Source organism: Tamandua tetradactyla, chromosome 13, assembly GCF_023851605.1.
Source record: "Tamandua tetradactyla isolate mTamTet1 chromosome 13, mTamTet1.pri, whole genome shotgun sequence".
Classification (NCBI taxonomy): domain Eukaryota; kingdom Metazoa; phylum Chordata; class Mammalia; order Pilosa; family Myrmecophagidae; genus Tamandua; species Tamandua tetradactyla.
In genome coordinates, this window is record NC_135339.1 from 26,501,563 (window position 1) to 26,509,013 (window position 7,451).

Sequence of the window (7,451 nt, forward strand, 5' to 3'; positions counted from 1 at the left end):
ACTTAGATGCAGAACTCTTAAATAAAACATTAGGGATTCAAATTCAGTAATACATTTTCAAAATAGCATAACCAAGTAACATTAATCTAAGAGTACAAGGACTATTCAACATTGAAAAGTCTGTTAATGTACTTTTCAACAATAACATATTCAAGGAGAAATACATGATCATTTTAATAGACTCCAAGGAAGCATTTTCAAAATTAAAAGTCCATCCAAGAGTTTTTTAAAATTAGAAAACCAAGCATAAAAGGAAATTTCATTAACATGATAAAAGATACCTGTTTGAAACCTAAGGCAAACTTCTATTTAATGGTGAAATATCAGAAAAATTCCCATTAGACTGAGAAAGAACAAGGACGGTCACTGTAACAGAAAAGTTAGGACTTAAGGCATGATTATGATTACTGAATCATTATATAGATATTCCTTTTTAGTTTCTGTTTTATTAGAATAGACAGAGGGAAGCAACTGAGATCTTTGAACCGGAATCCAGCTGCCTTGATATCTAATAATGATTGTATAAGATATACCTTTATCTTATAATTGTAATAACCTTGTGACTGACCTGCATTTATACCCCTTTATCCTGCTTTTCAACTTTGAAGTCTTACGATCACTAAAGACAGTTCCTCATGTTTATTATTGAAAGGCCCTCAGTCAGGCCAGAACTAACCCACCTCACTTCCAAATCATCTCTAACCTCGTCATCTCAAGCCGTTGCACCCAATATCCTAAAACCTGCCCATCTTTCAATATCATAAAACTATCAGAGTTATTGGAGTTCAGAGAGACAGATTTTTAGGCCAATAACTGTTTCATCTCCTGCTTCATGCCTAGCAAAAACCTCTTTCTCTCTTTGCAGCCCTGGTGTCTCAGGAATTGGTCATTCGAGCACACTGGGCAGAGAGCCCACTGCTTTCGATTGGTATCATCACTACCCCAAATATTGTACCAGGGTGTCTAGCCTATGCAATACTACAAGGAAAAATTATAATTATAAATATCAAGAAAGAAAGCAAATAGTCATTATTTTCAGATGATGTAATCATCTATCTTCAAACCCAAGAAAATCTGAAGAAAACTATTAGAGTTACTGATTTCAGGAATGTGGCCAAATTCAAGCGAAAATAGATTATTTTCCTCTATATCAGCAATAACCAGTTAGAAACTATAACAAGAAAAGTCATAATTGTGGAACAAACCAATAAACTCCACGAGAAATATGGATGACTTAGAAAAGTACTAATGACTTACATAAAAGAAACCTTAACAAATATAGAAAAAAAAATTACTGAATGAGAAATGTCAATTTTTCCTTAGTCAATAAATTAAATGCAAACTCAATCAAAATATCAACGGTTTGGTTTTTTATTTTTTGAGAAAAAATGTCTTTTATTGTTTTCTATTTAGAAAATGGTTTAGGTATGGTTTAAGGTGATGAGTATAGCTGCCAAGTTGACAAGGGGTGGACTCTCATGGTCGGCTTCATGTGCCAATGGGGTTTTTAAATAAAACTTGGTATCTTAGCTCGAAAATTTATTTGGCAATGGAAGTGCATTAAACAGTCAAGAAAAGCAGAAAGTAAAAGAAGCAAAAGAATGAGAGGGAACTTTAAAGGACAAAAAGATCAATGGAAGAGAAAAAAGAGCACAGACACAAACTAGAATTCTCTAGCATGTGACAGAAAACACAATTCAACTCACGTAAGAACCAAGGGAAATGACTTGTTATTTAAAAGTTTCAGTGGCGAGAGATGGGGTATGGATACCTGGCTCTAGGCATACATGATACAGAAGCTCAAAGTCAACAGGTCTTGCCTCTATTTCTCATTTGGATTCCATTGGCTTTTGTGTGTTGGTTTCATGCTCAGATGTTTTCACTTCCGGACTGTTGTAATGGCTATAGCCACTCCCAGCCTCTCTCCTGGAGTTCAACAAGAATAGTAATGATTCTTCTCAGACAACAGTCCAAGATAAGCTTTCACTAGGCCTAACTGGGCACTTGAGTCACATGGTCAGCTACTGAGCCCAGGGCAATGAGGTGGGCAGATTGGCTCTAGCCGTGGTCCCTGTTCCTTCAGAGGATGGGGATGGTCAGAGATGCTCTCGGAAGGATGAATGGATGCTTGAGGCAATGACAACTCTAGGATGAAGGTTGAGGTTCAAGCAGTGGAGAAATTTGGCTGCTTGATAAGCAATGTGGGGCCAGCTGGGTATCCATTTGGAAAAAAATTCAATTATATTCTCTACCTTTTATTATTCATAAAAACTTATTCCAGAGGAATTAAAGAACCAAACATTCAAACTATTCAAAGAAAGTATAGGAAGGAGATATGTAAGCTTGGGTAGGGAAGGCCTGTTTACACAAGACACAAAATACAAAATGTGTAAATCTGACTACTTGCAATTTCTTATAACTTCAATTTCTCTATGAAAAATACACTCTAAAACTGTCAAAAGACAAGCAGCAAATGGGGGAAATAGATGATGTATTAGTACCCAGATTTTATTTTAAATGTATGCATATTGACTTTGAAATACAACCCAGTAAAAAAACAGGCACATAGAAAAATGGCCAATATACATATAAAAAGATGTTTAAACCTCATTAGTCATCTGGGAAAGTCATCTCAAGATACAAATAAAAGACTATTTTTTTTTCTTATCTGATGGGCAAGAATTTAAGAGATCAATGACTTCAAATGTTGGGGTGGGGATGGAGAAATGGGTACTATCATAAACTGTTGGAGTTTAATTTAGCCAAGAAGACAGACTCATTTAGTTCAAAGAAAGAATCAAAGTTATTTTTAGACAGCATGGCCGTGCGTCCCATAGGGTTTATTGATGGGTGATGTGGGTGGATGGTCAGGAGAAGGAAAAAATAAGCTAAGAGGAGACAGAGTGAAACATAAAAGGCCCATGTCATAGATACCCGATCAGTGTGACACATAGGAAACAAGCATTTCTTGTGGGTGTTGAGGGGAACCTCTTGAAAGCACCCAGTTTGAATAGCATTGAGTTAGAGAACCACAGGAACTTAGAGGAAGGTTTTCAAGTAGTCATGCTTTCACCTCCCCAACCCTCCCCAAGGCAGGGCGCTCCTCTAGAAAGATTGGCATTTATTTCCCCATCACTGAAAATGGCAAATAGGATTCCAAGACCCAGAAGTGACTACGACACCTACTTCTGAAATGACCAAAGACTTGAATCAGACACTGTCTGGGCCTCAGTGTCCCTCTCTATAAAATGTGGATCATAATACTTACTTCATGGTATTATTGGGGTATTGAATTAGATGAAGCCAAACTCAGAACTTTAAAAAGTAAGTACTCCCATAAAGAACATAATAAAGTAATAAAAGATTGTTGATCTGGGAATGGATCAGAGCCAATGTAGATTAAGACACAGAGGAATAGAGAGGACAAGCTCTAAGAGAGCATGTTTGTGTTCTGATGACATTTTAAAACTAAAAATAATGCAACACATATGATGAATAAAATGTTAACATCCTTACAAATGAATAAATCAAAAGAAAAATTCTGCAAAGGACACATACGATTTATATAAGAGAAGATATAAATGGCCAACAAACATGAAAAAAAGTTCAACCTCACTATTAGTTAAAGAAATATAAATAAAAAAGTTAAACTAGCATAAGATTCCATTTTTAGCCCCCAAAATGACAAGAATTGTTTAAAAAATGCAATAGCTCCTCCTTCTCCTCTGATCCCTCTCCCAATCTATAGGGATCTTTGGGCAATGCCTGTTCTGACTTTTTCATGTGGAGAAGGGGTGTCAACAGGAAAGGAGAGGAGGATGTAATCAATCGATTGTCTTGGAGAGGCTGGTCCCTCTGGGTTTCAGGATTTGCCTGACCTAGGAACCCTCCAGGAATTACAGGTTCCAGGAAAGCAAACTTGGTGCATGAAACCTTTATAGAGTCTCAGTTTGAGCCCTAGGTGTTCTCAAGAGGTAACAGGAGTGATGTTGATTGGGGTTTAGCAAACCGTGGCAATTAGCACTATCTAACTGAAGCTTGCATAAGAGTAGCTTCTGGAATAGTCTCTCGACTCTATTTGATCTCTCCTGGTCACTGATGTTTTATTTTTATTATACTTCTTTTCCCCCTTTGGTTCAGAAGATGTTGTCAATCCCACAGTACCAGGGCCAGACTCAGCCCCAGGAGTGACACCCCACGTTGTCAGGAAGATTTTCACTGAATGTCATGTCCCACATAGTGGGGAGGGTAATGATTTTCTTTGCAGAGTTAGGCTTAGAGAGAGAGACCACAGCTGAGTAACACAAGAGGTTGTCTGGAAGCAACTCTTAGGACTTGTTATGGGTAGTCTCAGCTCCTCCCCTACAGAAATAAGTTTCATAAGGGCAAGACTCAAAATCAAAGGCTTGGACTGTTCTCTTGGGAGTCCTCAATGATTGAGAGGAGATCCAGGGTTTAAACTTTTCCAGATGGGAAAGTTTAATAGTTATTATATTTCCCACCTTTGGATCTTGCTGAATTACCATATTAATATTCCTTCTAGCCTCCAGTGCTTTGGAGCAGCTAGAAGGAAAACTCTGAGATGGTGGAATGGTAGCCCATGACAAACTCTGGGATCTGTTCTATAACTGCTTATTGAAGTATGCTTTCAAAACTATTGCTTTTTCCTTCTTTGCTTTGTATATATGTTATATTTTATAATAAAAAATGTTTTTAAAAATGCAATAGCCAGTGCTGGCAAAGATTGAGAAATGATGGCTCATTAACTGCTATTTGAGGCTATAAAATAGGACATTTCTAGAGGACAAATTTAAAACCTTTGAAACATTCTTTTTATTTAGGACATAATCAGAGCTCTGCCATCCTCAGATTTGGTGTCTATCTGGCCCCTACAATGCTCTCGACCCTCCTCCCTCCACCCCTGTCTGCAGGGAAGGTCGGGCAATAATTTCCTGCCCCCTGTCCACAGCCCCCAGGACTAGCGGGAACCCCTTGACAGGGGAGGGGAGGGCAGCGCAAGACAAAGACAACCAGTGGGGCCAGAACAGTAACTCGGGAGTTGGAAACCAGGGTGGACCATTCCCTTCCACAGAAAGGAGGAAGCAGATGCCCACAGAGGGGCAGGGGCAAAACGGGGTGTAATTCAAGTCCCTGGAGAAGCAGGGCAACAAGACGCGATTAGAGGCACACGAGGCTTATTTGGAGAAACACTTTGGAGGATAAAAGGGGAGGAAGCAGAAGGCAAGAAGTGCCCCAGAGCGTGGCGCAGCCCTGAGGAACTCCTGGCCAGACCAGCGGGGAGGCCCAGGCAAGGGTGCCCGCTGGAGGAACCCTGCAATGGGCAGAGAGAGCCGGGCTCTGCTGCCCCTCTGGGGGGGAGGGTCTGGGAAGGAGAAGCGGGGCATCGGCATGAACCCTATGCTGGATCCCAAGGTGCTGGAGGCCGGAGACCGTGCTGGGCAGCGGGCTCTTGGGGCAGGGGTGGGGGGTGGGGAGATGAGAGGGGCGGGCCCTCAAGGATGACCATAGACAGTTTCCAGGCTCCCCCAGAGGTTTCTGGTTCCCAGCTCCAGTCTCTTCCCCAGGTCCACTGCAGTTCTACCAGGGTTCCCCTGAGAGCCCTCTCCCGACTGTATTTTTAACAACCCCTCACCACCGCATCTTTAAAAGTTTTGTTTAAAAATTTCCAACAGTTTCAAACATTTTATACCCACGAAACTGCTCTTTCCCCTTAACTCCATTTGCTGGTAACCTCTATTCTACTTTCTAACTCTATGAATTTGCTATTTCAAGATACATTATTTCATATACTTGAAGTCCTACGGTATTTGGCCTTGCTTCTTTCCCCCAGCATAATATTGTCAAGATTTATCCATGTTGCAGCGCATCTCAGAACCATTCATTCATTCATTCATTCTTACAGCCAAATAATATTTCATCATGTGTGTACCACATCCCATTTATCCAGTCATATGTTCAAAGACAGTGAGTTGTTCCCCTTTTTGCCCGTGAACATCAGTATACAAGGATCTGAGGGCTTGTTTTCAGTTTCTTTGGGTACAGACCTAGTAGTGAGATTGAGGTCATATGGTAAATCTACATTTACTGCCACACTGTTTTCCACTGCAGTTGCCATCATTTACATTCCCACACAATCCCTTTTTGCTTTTGTAAAATGTGAGCATGAAGTTCTAGTATCTGCACAGAGATTTGTGTTTGAAGATGTTCTTTGAAGTATTGCTTATAAATTTTATCATTAACAAATCACCCAATGTTCTAGTTTGCTAGCTGTTGGAATGCAATATACCAGAAACAGAATGACTTCTGAAAAGGGGAATTTAATAAGTTGCTAGTTTACAGTTCTAAGGCCGAGAAAATGTCCCAATTAAAACAAGTCTATAGAACTGTCCAATCAAAGGCATCCATCCAGGGAAAGATATCAAGGTTCAAGAAGGCCAATGGAATTCAAGGTTTCTCTCTCAAGTGAGAAGGCATGTGGCAAACATAGTCAGGGTTCCTCTCTCAGCTGGAAGGGCACATGGCGAGCATGGCGTCATCCGTTAGCTTCTTCTCCTGGCTTCCTGTTTCATGAAGCTCCCGGGGAGGCATTTTCCTTCTTCATCTCCAAAGGTTGCTGGCTGGTGGACTCTGCTTCTCGTGGCTATGTCGTTCTGCTCTGCTCTCTCAGAATCTCTTATTCTCCAAAGTGTTTCCTCTTTTATAGGACTTCAGAAACTAATCAAGACCCACCCAAATGGGTGGAGACATGTCATCACCTAATCCAGCTTAACAACCACTCTTGATTAAATCATATCTCCAAGGAGATGATCTGATTACAGCTTCAAACATACAGTATTGAATAGGGATTATTCTACCTTTATGAAACGGAATTTTGATTAAAACATGTCTTTTCTAGGGTACATACATCATTTCAAACCAGCACACTCAAATATAAAGTTGTATATCTTAAAAGAGGTTTGGATTATGCATTTGTCAAAACTCATCGAATAGTACACTTCAGATTTGTGCACTTTTGGTAGGTAAATTTTGCTTCCAAAGAAAAGAATAACTGTAAACAACAACAACAAGGAAGTAATCTAAATCCCTTAGAATAAAGGAATTAGTTAAGTAAATTATTACACATCCACTCATGGTCATTAAAATTCTTCAAAGGCTGAAGGCATAGGGGAATGCTTTTGTAAATATGGTAACTGCGAACGCAGGGCAATAAAATTTTCTGGTCCTAATTTCATAAAACATACATGAATGTATTGTGTGTTCATATCCAATACATGGTGTATATATTACATGGTGAGGTTGCATGTGATGTTTTTCTTCTTTACTATGTTTTCCTAGTTTTCTCTGGTTTGAATGAATTGCCTGCCCTAGGACAGTGGGTAAGACCAGTCTTCATTTGAGCTGTTGTTTCCTCGAGTGTAAATGTCATACTC